This window comes from Mesoplodon mirus (assembly GCF_964341445.2).
Source record: "Mesoplodon mirus genome assembly, chromosome: 12".
Taxonomy (NCBI): Eukaryota; Metazoa; Chordata; class Mammalia; order Artiodactyla; family Ziphiidae; genus Mesoplodon; species Mesoplodon mirus.
Window position 1 is genome coordinate 78284321 of NC_138988.1, and position 19750 is coordinate 78304070.

At 42.5% G+C, this 19750-nt stretch overlaps 1 protein-coding gene across 6 annotated transcripts in view; it reads right to left on the reverse strand.

Moving 5' to 3' along the window:
- ADGRF5 (adhesion G protein-coupled receptor F5) overlaps positions 1–19750 on the reverse strand; it is a 111682-nt gene that overhangs the window by 72642 nt on the left and 19290 nt on the right. For 5 of the 6 annotated variants that reach the window (XM_082638021.1, XM_082638020.1, XM_082638018.1 and 2 more), the window contains exon 1: positions 2741–2973. The exons of the other annotated variant lie outside the window; for it this stretch is intronic. The gene's annotated coding sequence lies outside the window, so the exon portion shown is untranslated. Of the gene's footprint in view, positions 1–2740; positions 2974–19750 lie in introns of those variants that run through there. 6 annotated transcript variants of the gene reach the window in all.

The window sequence follows — 19750 nt, forward strand, 5'->3', positions numbered from 1 at the left end:
TGAAAGGATTCATTGAATTACCCTGAGAAAGAGTCAAGGCAGGCAAATTTAACAGGAGGGTCAAGAAAGCACAGAGAATGTCCAAAATCAGCAGGGCCAACTGGCCCTCTAGTTTGGGGTAGAGAAACCTTGGGAAGGGCAAGAAAATGCCAAATAGCAACTGACGGTATTTTGTGATTATTCTTGGACTTGACATTGCTCATGCAACTTCATTCCGGATCCTCTCTCCATGACCCATACCAACTTGTTCACAGTGTTTTTTTCTTATTCACTTGTCTCATAATACTGTATGGAAGGAAAAAAAAATAAAAGGCCACCTTTTTACAGAAAGCTAAAAGAAATAGAAAATGAACCCATCTGTTAAACCCAACTATTATCCATTAAATAAAAAGGGAATCTCTCCCACACGCTCCCCATTTTCCCAGAGCCAACAACTTAATCTAGCCGGCTAGCTATCATCTATCTATCTATCTATCTATCTATCTATCCATCCATCCATCCATCTATCCAGTTAATTTTCTTTTCTTTTATTTTCCAGAACAGAATGCCTTTGATGGCCTTCAGGAGAGAAGCCAAAACTACTAGTTGAAAAATCTAGAATTTAATCCCTGGGAAATTGTTATGAATACTATTAGTTGCCAAAGCCAAAACCAACACAAAAATAATAATGCTGAAAATGAATAAAACTCTTTCAAACTTTTCTAAATATTAAAAGCGCTGTTCACATTCCCCATGTATTATTTTTTCTTTCCAGTGAGAGGAAGGTATTGTTAAAGACCAATACATGGATCTGACAAAGAGAATTTCTTGTAGTCCTATATGCCCTGACTTGTCCTAAGAGCTGGGAAGACAGAAAAATACGTCATTTAACTGATAATATACACAGCAAACAACTGATGGGATAACTTTGGGGAGGGAAAAAAACTAATGCATATCGGGTGTGCGGGGCTTGAAAAATTGTTAGACATAGTCTATTATAGTACGAATATAGTCATGCATTACTTGTGTAATTCAAAAATGAAAGGCCCCAAACATTAGCCCTTTATGAAGGAAAAAACTGAGCTGCAGTGAAGTGGTGTGGCCTGGATTTCTATAAAGTACAAGAAAACATGGCTTAAACCCAATCCAAAAATGGGCAGAAGACCTAAATATACATTTCTCCAAAGAAGATATACAGATTGCCAACAAACACATGAAAGGATGCTCAACATTACTAATCATTAGAGAAATGCAAATCAAAACTACAATGAGGTATCACCTCACACCGGTCAGAAGGGCCATCATCAAAAAATCTAAAAACAACAAATACTGGAGAGGGCGTGGAGAAAAGGGAACCCTCTTGCACTGTTGGTAGGAATGTAACTTGATACAGCCACTATGGAGAACAGTATGGAGGTTCCTTAAAAAACTAAAAATAAAACTACCATATAACCCAGCAATCCCACTACTGGGCATATACCCTGAGAAAACCATAATTCGAAAAGAGTCATATAGCACAATGTTCACTGCAGCACTATTTACAATAGCCAGGACATGAAAGCAACCTAAGTGTCCAAAGACAGATGAATGGATAAAGAAGATGTGGCACATATATACAATGGAATATTACTCAGCCATAAAGAAACAAAATTGAGTTATTTGAGTGAGGTGGATGGACCTAGAGTCTGTCATATAGAGTGAAATGTCAGAAACAGAAAAACAAATACCATATGCTAACACATATATATGGAAACTAAAAAAAAAAAAAAAAGGTTCTGAAGAACCTAGGGGCAGGGCAGGAATAATGACGCAGACATAGAGAATGGACTTGAGGACATGGGGAGGGGGAAGGGTAAGCTGGGACGAAGTGAGAGAGTGACATGGACGTGTATACACTACCAAATGTAAAATAGATAGCTAGTGGGAAGCAGCCCCATAGCACAGGGAGATCAGCTCGGTGCTTTGTGTCCACCTAGAGGGGTGGGATAGGGAGGGTGGGAGGGAGACACAAGAGCGAGGGGATATGGGGATATATGTGCACGTATAGCTGATTCACTTTGTTGTACAGCAGAAACTAACACAACACTGTAAAGCAATTACACTCTAATAAAGATGTTACGTTAAACCATAAAAATGGTTTAAGCAAACCACACATCATAGGGCATTTCCTTCCTTCTAGAACACTCGAGACAAGCCTGCCTGCTCTTGATCCCAGCACTTTTCCTGACATCCTTCCCAGCGCTGACCTGCAAACCCCTTTCCCCTCAGTCTGGGTGGAGCAGCATCTTACATTTCACATTCCCAGGACTGCCTGGGACCTGAGGATACCCGTGCCCCTCCTGCTACGCTCAGGGTAGCCTCCCCTGCTGCCTGGCATGGAAACACTCACATAGCAATTCAAAAATGCTCTGGTTTTTATGGTATTTTCTGGCTCAGGGATGGGAAAACTCATTAAAAAGAAAGGAAAAGAAAAGGAAAGCTTTTTTTATTTTAGAGGAAATCCTAAAAGCATCTCAGCTCACTGCCAGACACTGAGTCTCCCTAAATGCAGTCTCACCAACTTAACCAACAGCCTGCATGCAAACTGCCCTTGACCAGACATGCTTTGTTCTCCCAACATACATGTCACAGCTACAGAAAAGAAAATCAGGCAGAGGGTCGTAACTGAAAGATGACTTAAAGGAGTGTCAGAGTGACCTAGCTGCCCCTGAGGTCTTGCTACAAAGGGAGACAGACCCCCATTAGGAGAAATGCCTGTTACCTGCCCAGCACCGTTGTCCCAGGCCGGCTCCTGCTCTGATCAGACGTCTAACAAACTTCCAGGTCTCCAGTACGAGGCCATTCACCCCACAGCCTCATGCTCGGTGAAGGGAGAGCCAAGCAGGACTCATCGGGAGGACTCAGGCAGGTCCGGCAGCTCCAAGCCGAGCTTAGTCTCGCTGCTGACCAGTGCCTTCCTGCCGTGGTCCTCCGAGCCTCACAGGGCCATCCCCGATGGCTAGCCGCTGTTTGGAAGCAAGAAGTGATTTCCTGGTCCTCTTCCCTGGATGGCGTATGCGATTTCCCTCACGCCCATGGGAAGTCCTTCAGGTCATTCTTATCTGGAAACCTATTCACTGAGTGGCCAGACTTGTTTGGCCAATGCCCTAGTTTTTGTTTTCCTTTCTCCAAGAAAAAGTTCAGAAAATGAAACCAGAGAGAACCCCAAATGTGTTCGAGCCCATGGCCGGTGTAGGATGCCTGGTTTAAACCTTTGAAAGATGTTCACTAAATGAGATTGTGTTTTCAGAAAGGAAATTAAAATTATCAAAGAGTTTCATTTCTAGTGGCACCAAGAAATCAGAGATTTAAAAAATCTTGAATATGAGACCTAGTGAGGTTCTTTAGTCCTAGCCCTAGGCTTAAGGGAGGGTTACACTTCAAATATGTCACATTCAGGGGCATCCAATTCTCCCAGATTTCCAGGGAAACTCTATGAATATTTGTGCATCTAACTACAAATTCTGTAACATTTAAAATATCATCTCAATAACACTAATGTTTAAAGATAAGGAGATACCTGGAAAAAGGCAGGTTGGCAGGCTGCAGTCGGGTGGTTGGGTTTAAAATGAATTAGAATCACTATGTATAAAATAGATAGCCAGTGAGAACCTACTGCGTAGCACAGGGAACTCTACTCAATGCTCTGTGGTGACCTAAACGGGAAGGAAATCCAAAAAAGAGGGGATATACGTATCAGATATACGTATATCAGATATACGTATACGTATAGCTGATTCACTTTGCTGTACAGCAGAAATTAACACAACATTGAAAAGCAACTATACTCCAATAAATTTTTTTTTTGATGAATTAGAATCAGAATCAGAGTTTTTGAGCTGAAAGTGACCTTACTCATCCTCTTTTTACAAGGGAGGAAACTGAGGTTCAAAGAGAAACAGTGACTTGCCCAAGGTCAGAACACAGATGGGAAGCAATAGGTGGTCATCCAATTGTTCTTAAACTTCAGCATGGGGAAGTTTCAATTTCCTACTCTAAAACTCTGCCCACAGAAAGTCTGATGAATGGCTCCTGTCCTAGAGCCCAGGAATCTGCATTGTAAGTGCTCCATTAAGTCTGACGCAGGCCGTCCCCAGACCTCATTGAAAGAAACCCTCCTAGTGTCAGGACTGTGTGTCAGTGCCAGGACCCCAGAGTCAGACTGTAGGGGTTCAAACCATAGGGCCACTGATTCCTATTTCTGTGGCCTTGGACACGTTATGAGACCTCACTGAGACTCAGTTTTATTATGTGTGAAAGTGGAATAATAATACTGTTGAGGCAGTATATTCTATAGGCTCTGGTAAAAGCCTGGCATAGAGGAAGAGCTCCAGAACTGGAGACCTGGGCTCGAATCTTCCAAGCTCACGGGCCTTCCCTGTCCCACACCATCTCCCTCCCTCCTTGCCAGCCTTCCTTTCCAGCCATAGCTATCGCCCCGAAGGCAAGTCAGCAACCACCAGTCGTACTCAGGCTGGGGACAATGGTGAAGTATTCTGGCAAAAAGAAGATGAAACTTCAAAATATTATTATTCTACTTCTCGGTACTGATTCTAAATTGTATCCTCCAGCCCACTCCATGCCATTGTGGAAGACGTTGTTGGTTGCCCCCTGACAGCTTACCCTCCATTTCCGCCCTGCTGCCAGCCTGGGCCTGGCTGTGCTCAGAGGGTGCACTGTGATAGGTTTAAAGCACAGTGATGTCATTCTCCTTGCTGGGCCCTGGGTGTGCTTGGACATGTGGCACGTTGTGGATGTACTTTACCTCTAGATTTACTGTCAGTGGCACAGTAAAGGGCCTTATTATTTAATCCAGTTCTAATGGCATTACCTATAGTAAAGTGTGAATCACTATAAAAAATAAATCTTTTGATTCTATAGAAAATACTCACTGTCATACAGAGTGAAGTAAGTCAGAAAGAGAAAAACAAATATATAATTTTTCTTACATGTGGAAACTAGAAAAATGATACAGATGAACTTATTTGCAAAGCAGAAATAGAGTCACAGATGTAGAAAACAAACTTACGGTTGCCAAGGGGGGAAGGAAGGGTGGGATGAATTCGGAATAGGGATTGACATATACACACTACTATATATAAAATAGATAACTAATGAGAACCTACTGTATTGCACAGGGAACTCTCCTCAGTGCTCTGTGGTGACCTAAATGGGAAGGAAATCCAAAAAAAGAGGGGATATATGTATACATATAGCTGATTCACTTTGCTGTACAGCAGAAACTAACACAACATTGTAAAGCAATTATACTCCAATAAAAATTTTTTAAAAAAGAATAAGGAACAAAACAACATCCTTACAGATAAGAAAACATGGCCTAAACTTACCCACAAACAAGAACTGTGAATTTCTATTTCAAAATAAATTTAAATACATTTTTAAAAAACATAGTCATCAACTATACTTCAATTTAAAAAATAATTCTATAAAAAATAAATAAATAGGGCTTCCCTGGTGGTGCAGTGGTTGAGAGTCTGCCTGCCGATGCAGGGGACACGAGTTCATGCCCATGTCTGGGAGGATCCCACGTGCCGCGGAGCGGCTGGGCCCGTGAGCCATGGCCACTGAGCCTGCGCGTCTGGAGCCTGTGCTCCGCAACGGAAGAGGCCACAACAGTGAGAGGCCCGCGTACCGCAAAATAAATAAATAAATAAATAAATAAATCAATATAAATAAATAAATAAATACATACATACATACATACATACTACCCTTGGCCAATAAGTAAATAAATAAATAAGAAGAATATTAAGACACATACACACAGAGCCAAATAGCTTAAATCATATTTTAGAATACAGTTGATCCTTGAACAATGTGTGTTTGAAGTGCATGGGTCTACTTACGTCCCGATTTTTTTCACTTGCTACAGACGACTGTATGACTCAATCCACAGTTAGCTGGTTGACTCCTTGTATGTGGAACCAGGATACAGAGCGCTGATTGTAAAGTTATACACAGATTTTCGAGTGTGCGGGGGGTGGGTCCCCTTAACCCCTACGTTGTTCAAGGGTCAAATGTATTCCAAATTTCTTACACTAAATATTTGTGGTATTGACTTTTTCTATACGAAATGGACAAAGACATTCCAGATTCTTTTTTACACTAAAAACCTATAATATGAAATTTAAGTAGTAGAAAACACCTGAGTCTTGAAAACGCAAAGTAGCCTGGGGTTAAGCGTGTGGACACCAGACCTGCCCACTAGTGGCTCCTCAGAAACTCAACCGGTTATTTCATCTTTCTGTGCTGCAGTTTCCTCATCTGTAAAATCAGATTAATAATAAGACCTACCTCAGGGTTGTTGGGAAGATTAAACGAGTTCCATACATCTATAAAGGCTTATAACAGTGCCTGGCAATTAGTGAGCATGCGTGTTAGCTATTGTTATTTCTGCAGAAAAGAGGTTTTTGTTGTAACATCATGTAGGGATTTGGTACTGTCTTTGTCTTTGTTTTCTGCTGGCTTTGCCTCTGGTCCCATACAGACTGACACTTTGAAGATGCCTCTAAAATATACCTTCTTGCGTTTGTCATGAGATATGGTTCCTTTGGGGGTATCTTGAGTGGATTAGTATAGATGTAGATGAATGACACCAGCTGTGTTGGAAGGAATGAAGAAAACATAGGAGGAACCTGTACATTATCATGGGGGTAAAGGACACTAAAAGAACTTTGCAGGCTGACGGCTTTGGAAAGTAATTGTAAGAGAGAACTGAATATCTGGTGGCAGAGTTCGCCCACTCCAGGAGAGGAAAGCTGGCAGAACTTGATACTTCAAAAAAGAGTGACAACGTGGGGGACCTTGACTCAGATGCATCTTGTCTTAAAAAACACCCTGCTGTCAGTCAGCTCCTGGGTTAACGCTTCTTTGAAAGCGCTGTCTTTTCCCTGTTTGCGCTGGTTTGTGGGACGCCATCAACTCTGACACGGGACAGGGCGCTGTCAAGGTGGCTGTCCCTTTGCCTCACTGAAGAGCAATTCCTCTCTCATCCATAGTCCTGTTTGTTGCTAGGAGCACTCTATGCTCGTGGCACTCACTTTACAACGAAAACAAAGACAAATAGAAAACGGGACCACCATATGGTCTTGGCTGCAACCCAGAATTCACTGCTGATGGGAAGACTGCCCTGTCGCAGCTACAGCTGCCCTGCCATTGGCTGGGACGGAGCCCTTCTCCTGAGTTCTAAGATGTTGTAGTTGGTGGCAAATTGAACCCAGACTTCAACCAGACTGCGATGGTGCAGCCTGAGTAACTAATTCACTAGTCGTGTTAATCTATGTTTGCGTTAGTATGAGGCGTCTCTTAGGGCTTGAGGGGGTAACCTCATTGGAGACAGAGCTATTTGCTCAGGCAGAAATGTCAGCACCAAATAAGTGTGTCTTTCCCAGCATGCTCCAGGCTGTGTCACACCTCTGCCCTTGCCCCTTCTTCATCTGGCTAACTTTTAATGTCCAGTTAAGTTGCAGATGTTATTTCTTCCAAGGACCCTCCTAGCTCTCCCCGGCTGGGTCATGTGTTTCTTCTCCCTGATCCCAAACTATCAGGTATGTGTCATTCTGCAGGTACCAGACTGCACTCAAATGATCATTAATACTTAATGCATTGACTGTAAGTGCCTTGAGGGCCGGGCCCCGTCTTATTTATCACATGCCCAGCTCCTCACTCAGTGCTGGCATGTCCTAGCTGATCCATAAAAGCAAACAAAAGGACTACCATATGGTCCAGCAATCCCACTCCTGGGCGTATATCCAAAGACAACCATAATTTGAAAAGATACATGCACCCCAATGTTCACTGCAGCACTATTTGCAATAGCCAAGCCATGGAAGCAACCTAAATGTCCAGTGACAGAGGAACGAATAAAGAAGATGTGGTACATATATACAATGGAATATTACTCAGCCATAAAAAAGAATGAAATGATGCCATTTGCAGCAATATGGATGGACCTAGAGGTTATCATACTAAGTGAAGTAAGTCAAAGAAAGACAAATATTATATGATATCACTCATATGTGGAATCTAATTTAAAAAATGATACAAAATGAACTTATTTACAAAACAGAAACAGACTCACAGATTTCAAAAACAAACTTATGGTTACCAAAGGGGAAATGTGGGGAGGGATAAATTAGAAGCTTGGGATTAACATATGCACACTACTATATATAAGATAGATAACCAACAAGGACCTACTGCATAGCACAGGGAACTCTACTCAATATTCTGTAATAACCTATATGGGAAAAGAATCTGAAAAAGAATGAATATATGTATATGTACAACTGAATCACTTTGCTGTACACCTGAAGCTAACTCAACTATACTCCAATAAAATTTTTTTAAAAAGGCAAACAAAAGGAAACTGCTTCATCTCATTCCATGGCTGCGTTCTCCTCTTAACACTGGCATGTCCCATGGCTCAGTCTTTGGAACTCTTTTCTGTTGACACTTATTCCCCAGGTGATCTCCACCAGTTTTGTGGTTTAAATCTTTGTGCTGATGACTTCCAAACATCTACCTCAATCACGGACCTCACTCCTGCACTTCTGACCAGTACATCCAACTTCTCACTTGATAAATCCTCTTGGATCTTCAATAGGCTCTCAAACTTAACATGTCCAAAACAAAACTTCTGATCCTCCCTCCCAAGCTACCTTTTCCAACAGTCTCTCCCATCTCAGTAAAGGGCGTCTCCATGCTTCCAGGTTAGCCAGACCAAAACTCTAAGACTCATCCTTGAGTCCTCCCATGCACCCTTTATATTTAATTTGTCAACAAATCCTGTCTACCTTCAAAATACACGCGTGGTTGGGTATTTCTTACCCCTTCCACTGCTATCACTCTCATCATACCATCATTACCTCTTGCCTGGATGATCATCATTACCTCTAATTGGTCTCTGTGTAAGACTGCAGTTAAAATGGTCTTCATAAGATATAAGCTATGTAATGTCCACGTGTGCTCAGCCATGCTCTCATCTCACACAGTCAAGGCGAAAGTCTTTTCAGTGGCCTGTAAGGTCTACACCATTGGCAGCTTTGCTCCTCCCACCATATCCTCCCTTAATTCGTCTCCTTCTTTCCACGTTGCTCCAGCCATGCTGGCTTTCTTGTGAGCCAACTTGTTCCATCCCAGAGTCTTGGCACTGGCCATTCTCTCTGCCTGGATGCTTTTAGCCCAGATATCCTTGTGTCTCACTCCCTCACCTCATTCCCACCTTTGCCCAAACACTGCTTCCTTAGTGAGGCCTTCCCTGACCACCATATGTCACACTTCAGTCCTCCCAACCCCCTTCCCTGATGAATTTTTTCCATATCACATATCACCTCTAATACACTATAATGTATTTATTTATTTCATTGGCTGTCTCCACCTTCTAACCCTCGACTAGGGTGTAAGCTCCCTGAGGGGAGAGATGCCTATTTGGTTCATTAAAGAAGCATATTTGAAAGTGTAACATGCAAGCAAAGGTAAGAATGCCACGATGTTAGTATATACACAGCAGAAGTACACACCAAAGTCCTTAATTATTCTACTTGTAAAACACTCACACCTCCATGTCTTGGCAGGGTAGGCCCTGTTTGTTTGTTTTTAATCCACAACCAGATGTTGGTAACGCTTTTGACCTAGTGTGACTCAGGGTCAGCTCTCCTTTGTTATTTCTATAATGAGGCCAGGAAAATTCCCCTCTGGCACAGACCTGTCCTTATGCAAGGAAGAAACCGACAGAAAATTGGGCGGTTTTATGGTATACAAAAGGTCTTATTCTTATCTTTTGTGTGTATATCTTGGCAGAGACTCTGCTAATTGGAGCTGGTCATATTTGTACTCAGCTGTGGCCTCTCAGGTTTTATTTGCACTTGCTGTTACTGGATCCATTCCACGATAGACAGATTTATTATGCCTTCTTGGCATAAGTATCTTTCAGATACTTATATTATTTTGCTGTGGTAGATCCCAAAGCTTTCCATCTTTTGGACCAATTGGATACAGCTGACTGCCATATTCTACCCACCTTCTTATGTCTCCAGTGATGGTCCTAGCTTTGGTCAGAAATCCAAAGCACCCTCCAAGTGAAGTCCTATTGTGCACCACTGCCAAGACTACCTTCCCTGCCTTTTCTTGGAAGAGGGAGAGACAGCATATGGGAAAATGGAGACAGATTCAGGACACAGATCTGTAGAGGTGTCATCAACAGCCTTCTCTTGGCCTTTGTTGACCTTTTCTTATGCAGGGTTGACCATCAATGGCCTGGTAACCATCCCTAGCCTTTAGATTCCACCTTTGGCTCTTATAGGTGACCCACTATCCCATCCCTGTAGCAGGAAGTGCATACTGTTGCCCATATGTCAGCCACATGCTGCAGCCTTGATGTGCATGGATGTCAGAGTTATTGATGGACCACATGTATCATTGACTCCTTCTCCTTTATTCCCACCCCCAACTCCACTACCCTCACTTTCAGCAACATGGAGAAGAGCTAGGTGTTTGAGGACATGGGCATTCCTTCTTGTCTTGGTCTGGGAAGGAAGCTATTTTGAAGGAAGCTGAATCTGGTCTCAGGTGTGCAAGTTCCTTTGTACATGAACATGGGTGGTCACTCCTCTTCTAACTTCTGCTCATTCACTGTGTGTCCTGGGTGCAGGTGCTCTGCATCGGCAGGTATGATATGCCTCAGGCAGCAGTGAGGGCATCTGCTAACATCCAGCAGACCCTAGTCCCCATAAGGGCACTTTCCATCCAGATTCCCTGGCTCTTTACTGTTTTCAGGGCCTCAACAATTCCTCTGCCACCAAAACAAAGGTTCCCCCATTTTTGTCTTTGATTGGAGAGGTGATTTCCTCAGAATTTATCAAGTCAATGAGTGAATAGCCATGATGCTAAAAACACCAGACAAGTATGAGCTGAAGAGTCATACATGCCAAGAGAAAAATCAGAATCACAGGATTTGAGAGTCAAGGGGACCTGGTGATCATTCATTCCAGCGACCATGCTAGAGGGAGTTGAGAGGCTTCACCAAGGTCACAACACCCATTAGTGTCAGAACCAGAATTAGAATTGATATCTCCTGTCTTCCCAGGCAGGACTCTTAACATTGTGCCTCGGCGCCTGCCCCAACCCCCTCTGGATACTCAGATACCCTTTCTTCTTACCTCTAAATTAAGACAATTCCCCAGGTACAGGTAAGGGGTTGATCCCTATACCTAATGCCTAAGATACAGTGATGATTTCTGAGTAGAGAGAGACAGTATTAAACTTGTGTTAAACCTGTAGTCTTTTCTTTATGATGCTTGGTCCACAATTTAATTAGTGCCAGAAATGATGCTCTAAATAAATTATGCCAATGCCTATATTCTTTCAAGAAAGACTGTTAACTGATTCTTTCTATTGTATTAGGATACAGCTGAACTGAAAGTGTAGTGAAGGGCACCATAGTGGTCTGAAAAATATGGCGCCAGGTAACATCAGCAGTGTAGACTGTCACCTCTGTGGGAGGATTTGAGAAGCAATAGAAAAACCTATGTCTACCTACCTCTAATTCCTAAACTTACACTTTTAGAGACAAATTGCTTTAAGTGAAGGAACAACCTCTGCTCTGATTCAAATGCCTTTGAAAGGTGGACATATTATCCATTTCCAATGAGTTGCATATAAGTATGAATTAGTTTAAGTCATCAAAGAGGCTTTAATAACAAGAAGGCAATTGGGTAAGGGGGGAAGGGATAAATTGAGAGGCTGGAATTGACAATACACACACTACAATATATAAAATAAATAACTAATAAGGATCAACTGCAGAGCACAGGGAACTCTGCTCAAAACTCTGTAGTGGCCTATATGGCAAAAGAATCTAAAAAAGAGTGGATATATGTATATGTATAACAGATTCACTTCACTGTACACCTGAAACTAACACAACATTGTAAATCAACTACACTCCAATAAAATTTTTTTTTAAAAGAGGGCAATGGGGTTAGAGAGAAGTGGGGGATAGTGGAAAGGGGGGAGTATTTCAGAGAGCAGTTCTTATCTGTGTCCGAGAGCAGACAAACAGCTTATTTATTAAAATTATCCTGCTAATTGTTGGTGGAATTGCTACAATCACATGGCCCGACAATCCTCTTATTTATGTTAGTTTTCTCACTCCTCAAAATCACCATTTCACATTTTCTCTTCTCTCCTCACTCTTGGCTGTAGTCTTGCGTCCTACTTCATTGAGAAAACAGAATCAATCAAATGCTCATCTTCCTATGTGCAAACTTCCCACACTCTTGCACCTGAACTGCCCTTTCTGCCCTCTGGTTTGAGAGGAGGACTCAGCCCTGCTCCTGCCGACGACCTGCCTCTTCCTCCACTCGGCTCTGGGTGCCATTTCCTCTTTCATCTTCAGCACTAGATCAGTCCCAGTAGCACACAAACATGTTCTAGAATCTCTCTTGAAAAGCCTTTGACATCTGTCTCTTTCCTCATTGACTGCAATATTTTTCTGCTCCCCTTTACAGCAACTCTTGACCAAAGAGCTGAATACATTGACTTTGTCTCCACTTCTTCACCCCTCTTCTTTGGCTCCCAAGTCAGTCAAAGCCTTCCTTCCTTCCCTAGTTCTGCACTAGCGACTCTCATGACAGTCACCATGGTTTCCACATCCCCATGGTCAATGGTCCATTTGCTGTTCTCATCCTCCTTGACCCTGCAGCACCATGTGACAGAGTTGGCTGCTCCTACCTCCTTGAAATCCCATTTTTTTCAGGCTTCTGTGGCATCCAGTCTTCTGATGTTCCTCCTACCCCACGGGTTCCTCCCACCTCTCAATCCCCTTGGTGCCCTTTCTTTCTCTACCTGCCCTCTAAATTTAGCCTGCCCCAAGCCTTGTCCGTGGTCCCACCATCCTTTTCCACCTGTACTTTCTTCCAGGGTGGCCTCACCTTGTTCCACACTTGAAAAAACATTCATGGATGAGGACAAAGTAAAGATATTTCTAGACATATCAAGACTGAAAGAGTTTGTATCTCCCTGGCCCTGGATGAAAGGACTGTAGGATAAATTAAAAAAATGATTTGGGGGCATGGACCCTTTTGGCCATCTGGTGAAGACTATGATTCCTTCCCAGAATAATGCTTTTAAATGTATAGAACAAAATATATAGGATTACAAGAGAAAATAGTTATACTGAAATATAGTTATCAAAATATTAAAACAATGTGATTTAGTAATATATTTACTTTTTTCTTAATTTATTCAATTAAAAAATTTAATGAGGCAGCTTTAATAATTATCACACATTTCATGTGGTGATGGGAATAAACTAGATTTTTGAGGGTCTGCAACATAGTAATGTGATACCAAAATATCTGCGATCTCTATTGGTGACAAAGTCATAGGCAGTGCTAATACTGCTGTGGCTTGTTACCTAGGTTCCTAATTAAAGGAAATCCTAAATTGCAGTTAGAGGTTAGTAAAAATAAACATATATTTTTCCCATTCAAGTTTGTGGACCCACTGCCCAATTTTATTCATGTGACGTCCATGAACTTAAGATAATGTAGTTAAGAAAGAAAAATGGACACTCAAGAACTGATCGCTTAAAACCTATTTTTTAACTATTAGTTTTTAAAATTATTAGTTAAAAATGACTAATTTGGAGGTGAGTTTATAATAGAAAATATGAAAATACTAAGTAGCTGTGACAAGGAAAATAGTAGGTATTCAACGAATACATTTTTAATGACTAAATCAAGGGGAGATTTTGTTTTACGGCTCATCCCTTTTTCAGGGGCTAGGATGTCTATACAGTCAGTAGAATCCAGTGCTTTCAAGGGCACAGTCACGGCGTGGTTTTGGCTGCTAACACACCATGCCCACCAAGGCCCCCCAGTAGGGTTGCAGGAGTCCCCCTACATAGATGGGGAGGTATTCCACCATCTTAGCCAAAGAGTGAAAATAACTTCTAAAGTAGAGCTAGAAATCCCCAACACATAAGAGGTGCTCAATAAATTTCCCAAGACCTACAATGCAAAGGTAACACTACTAGGTCGATATCACCTTCTGGTCAACCGGCAAAGACCATCCCTGTGCTAAAGATGGCCACCCCCCATCCCCCAGGGACACATCCCACCTCCCTCCTGAGTCCCCGCTCCATGGCTCCTGCTTCACATCTTAACAGTGGGCTCCCTCCACCACCACTTCCCTCAGTTCTTCAGAGCCATGATGTATTCTTTTTAAAATGCTCTTTCAAGAATACATACTATGCCAGGCACAATGACAACATTTGTTTGAGAAGGAACTCAGAAAAGGTTGGGCTGATGCCTGTGTCTGTGAGCAACAATGGTTCTGAACTCCAGCCCCAAGAAGGGGCCTAAAATAAGCTCTCCGAGGAGAAGCATAAAGTTGGGAGAACAGTGGTGAGAATGGAAAATGAAGCACAAATGGAAATTAATCAACATTTCTGAAGTTCATCTACTTGGGGAGCAGGAAGAATGTGCTTTTAAAAGCCTAGAGATGTGGAATGCTTGAAAACCAGATGGCTTGTGATTGAGCCCTGGGGAAACGAGCTATTCCATCATTAGCAAGACCTTGTTAGACCACGAGCACCACCTTTTATTTTACCTGAAGTGAATCTCTTTTAAAGAAAATGGAAAGGCACACACTTTCCAGATACTACACATATTACTCAGTAAACTAGCTCCTGTTCAAAACAACTTGCTTGTTTTAATATTAGGAAAAGCATTAGTTGTTCACTTCGAGTGCCCTACCCATAGGTTTATGAAATTCTGTCTCCCAAAATCTAAGGTGGCAGTCTAAGATGGCATAAGCCATCTCTTTGGAATCTCCTTTATTCACTGGTCTGCTCCATTTCATACCATGATGGCAAACTCTTGAGACCCTGTCTGACCTTCCAGTGTGCTTGGTGATCAAGTTGGTAAACCCAAAATTTAGTTACCCTGCGTGCTAGCCTGTACTTTTTGAGTGTTTCAGGGACAGACAGAATTAAGAGATGAAGGGAAAGGTGTTCACAGTGGCTGCTACAGCCCTTGGCAATGGCCCAGCACTGTGCAAACTGTCACTGTGCTGCATGGAAGTTGCCCAGCTCCCCACAGTTCCACGACCTATATCCCAGAGCAATGAGTCCAGGTTTCCAAGTTCAAGACCGTTCCTAACTACATCACCACCTATAATTCAAAGCTGGCCTCTTAGGACCACTGAACTATTTTTAGACCTGATACATAGTACACAAAACATAGCTACCTATTAACAATTACATGGTGATTCCAGGACCACACCCCTTCAGTTTACTTTGTCTGACCTGGAACATTAAGAGAGGGAAAACAACATATATTGATATTTTTAGTCTTTTCCTGAATTCCTCAAATGTTCCATTTTCCATTTTACTTAGGGTCAATGAGATCTGGACTTTGTGCTTTACCCAGTGGGATATTCACACACATACCTCTTCCTGGGACTCTTTATTTGAACCAGCTGGACCCTCACTAAACAAGGGCACGCTTATGAATGAGCTCCAGCCCTTGGATCACTTACTGGTCTACATGAGAAATGTTCCCATATCGTCCCTTCTTAAGTGCCAGAATCACCTTATACATCAAATGCCTGATCAGGGATATTTATGTATACTAACAGGAGCAATATTTAAGTATAATTCTATGGTTGACATCATAAAATTTCCCAGGAATCACATAATGACAAAGAGTGAAAATTGGTTCCCTAAACCCATGAACACACACATGCACACGGGCACACACATGCACGTGTACACCTCCCTCTCTCTGTCTCTCTCTGTCTGTCTTTCTCTCTCTCTCTCTCTCTCTCTCTCTCTCTCACACACACACACACACACACACACACACACACACTTCTCTGCATTGTAAAATCCGATTGAAGAAGGCAACAGCCTGCACTCATAATTCTGGACCATGGAAGCATCTAGTATATTTGACATCTGGACCAGATTTTTTCTTAACTCTACCCTCTTTTATATAAGAACATTATTTTCAGTAATAGTCCTTATTTTCTTGATTAATTCTTTAGATTTAAAACAACTAAAAAAGAGAAAAATTTTTCACTTAAATATTAATTTTCGGTAAAACATTGAGGTGTGAGCTAAAATGTGTAGTTGTCAAATGAAAAGAGTACACTATGCGGGTAGCACTCTCCTTCACTGTTTTCAATTTTAAACACAAATCAAAATTCTATGAAGTCCCATAGAATGACAGAATTGAAGCAACTCTTGTTCCGTTTATTTGTCTATACAATTACTGTGCTAACGTTACTTATTTTTAGCCTACTGTTCAAATGCAGGGATATGTCATGCCCCAGGGCACAGAGTCACTTCAAGCAACCTCAGACAGTTCCAAACCATTAGGAACTTATTCTTGGAACAAGAACATCTAGTGGAATCTCTCTGTGCCAGGAGTCAGTATGTGACTGAGTTTTCTGAATCAACTTCTATGTAGAACACAATCTTTATTAAATGTATGTGGAATCCAGAAAAATGATACAGATGAACTTATTTGCAAAGCAGAAATAGAGACACAGATGTAGAGAACAGACATATGGATATGGGGGGGTGGGAGATTGGGATTGACATATATACACTACTATGTATAGATAACTAGTGAGAACCTACTGTATAGCACAGGGAACTTTACTCAATGCTCTGTGGTGATCTAAATGGGAAGGAAATCCAAAAAAGAGGGGATATATGTATACGTATGGCTGATTCACTTTGCTGTACAGCAGAAATTAACACAACATTGTAAAGCAACTATACTCTGATAAAAATGAATAAAAAATAAGTAATACAAATATGGTAACTAGCAGCTTAGATTCTATTACTGAAACTCACCCGTGATGACAGCAACTGTTTAGAACTTAGACCAACAAAAAAAAATTTTTGGAAGAGTATTTTGTCACTGACATTGTTTGGAATTGCCACTGCATGGTGATCATTAAAAAAAAAAAAAAAACTTTTACTTGGTTTTATTATTGATTTTAAGTTCACTCCAGACATGTACCACCTTATTGCCTGCAGTCGGAGGGACATTTCCCCACCACCCACCCTCGTGCCCCGGATTCCAGAGTGTTTCTTGTAAGCTTGTCATGCAACCACAGGAGACCTTGGTGTCAAAGGGTAGCTCGTTCTCTCTTTATCAGCCTCCTCTGTTTTAACTTGGAGCAGTCTTTTTGTTTTTCAGTGGGAAACTAGCTAAATTAATTATAGTGCATATACACAGTAAAATACCATGAAGAACGCAAACACATATATAGTCTTTGGTTGAACCATATACCATTCTAAGTGCTCTAGATTACATATACTATCTCACATAATTTCCCAACAATACTACTACTATCCCATTTTACACATAAGACAAGAAGTTAAGTAACATGCCCAAGATGACACATATATATATATTTTTTTTCTATGTCATAATATTGACATTCAGTCCAGTAATCCTCCACTGTAACAGCTTGGAGCAGTCATTTTAGCGATACAGACCCGAAGAGCGTGGAGGAAGGACTTGCCACCAGCAAATGTAAGTGGTGGAGAGCCCTTGGCAAAGGAAGACCACGTGAACCCTCAGACTCTAAAGGCATTGCCCGTCTTCTCCAAGGGAAGCTCATCTTCCAGAGTCCCCCACCTGCTCTTCATTTCAGCTCCCTCTGGAAACATCTCCCTGACCCTGAGGAAGGAAGAACTGCACAGTCTCTTTCTCAGTGCACTTCTAAGCCACCCTAGGCCACCTGGAAAAAAAAAAAAAAAAAAGTGTGTGTGTGGTGCTGACTGGGCGTCAGAAGGGAAACCAGCTTTTGCTCCACTTAATCCTGAAGGAAGGAAGCAGGAAGCCCTGCTTTGGGGATTGGGCAAAGCCTCCTCCAGGACGGGCTATCCTGTTCCCTCCTGACCCTCTCCCTGATCAAGGATCCAGTGCAGAAAACAGAGCCTTTGCCACATGTCCCACGCCTCTCCCAGGAGCAGAGACAAGAAACAATCCTTAAGGCTACTAATAAGTGTTTATATACTGCCAGGCAGTGGGTCAGTACCCAGCTGGGCCTCACATCTCTGAAAGGGGGGGGACGATTGTCATCCCCATTTTACAGAAAGTCTGAGAGCCTCTGAGTTGGCAAAGATAAAACCAGAGCAGCCCATGTCCTAGGCCTATCTGTCCTGCCTGGGGTAGGGTTGGCTGGGGGTGAACCCTCCCATGCCTCTAGCATCTGTAGAAACCAGAGCATGAACCTTCAGACCCCTGCTGTTGTGCTGTTGGATGTACAGCACTGGGGCCCATCTATTACTGTGAATCAAGTCTGGCTGCTCACAGAGTAAGACTGAGAAGTGGGCATGAAACTAACACAACATTGTAAACCAACTATACTCTAATATAAAATCTTTTAAAAACATAAAAAAAAGAAATGGGCAAAGTGAATTTCTTGATAACTTATTAGTATAATATGTGTATAATCAGATGCCGGGCATCTTCTCATTCTTACATCCAGGTCTTCCCGCTGTACCTGCCCCTCAAAATATCCCTTCGCATGAAAGCATTGTGAGCAAGGATGAATTGAGTTAAGTATCATAATAGGGACGGTGGGGGGGGGGTTGCATCACACATTCTGTGGAATTCTTTCAATATGCCTCTTCTTCCAAGTCATGCATCATTCATTCCTTCACCAAATGTTGTTGAAAACCTGTGCACCAGACACTCATGGAGACCTTGGAGATAAGCAGTAACTAACACAACTGTCCCCGAGGACTTTCATTCCAGCTGGAGGAACGTGCTGGCTGGCCTCTCCGTTCATCTCCACCCTTCTCTGCCATGCTCTGTGCCCCGGGGGACCCACCCCACACCCTGCAGTGCCTTGTCATCTGGGAGAGTGGGAGGTGCCAACAGGAGACCGTAGGATGGGAGGAAAGGGGAGCCAGGGATGTACTCCCCCCCTCCTTTTGGGGCTACAGTTTGCCAATGGCCTTATTGTGTTGCTCCACCCTCAGCCATGGATTCCGGGGGACCCCCTCTCCCACATCCACAGGTCTTGCCAGGCTCCTCTGACACCCCACCCAAAACTTTTGGCCCCTTCCTGCCCTACGGGAGGTGATCAAGGGCTTCCTGGTACTGTTAGTGGCTTGTTGACAAAATGCCTCCACCTTTTCAGTTAACCTTTGAGAGTGATTTCCTTCCTGGTGTGGCCTTGACTGATTGTCAAGTAATATTGACAATAAACAAACAAATAAGTTATGTACCAGATGAGCAAAAATGCTACGTAGAAACCTAAAGGCAGTAAGGAGTATGTGTGCGTGTTCACGTGTGTTGGTGGAGGTGGCATCACGCCCCTCTTTCTACCAAGTTACTGGAACCCTTGCCCCCTCCCTCCCCAGCCTCACTAGCTCAAATCTCACGTTACTGGGTGTTCCACTGGGTCCTCAGTTTTTCTTATCTGTATTAACCAGAGCAGGTCAGCCTATGACAGCGCCAGCCTTCAAACGTGTATCCCGATTTCCCAAGCAAAGTGCCCTCCACCAGTTACCATCCTAGTTCCGAGGTGATAGTACAAATTATCGACAACCAGAAATGTTTCTTATGACATGTAGTTTGTGAGTCAACATGATTTATAATTTAATTTTCTGTGTTTGGGAAGCCTGTACACTCTTCAACCATGGAAAGCCTGCAGAACAAATTCCAATACTTGCTCT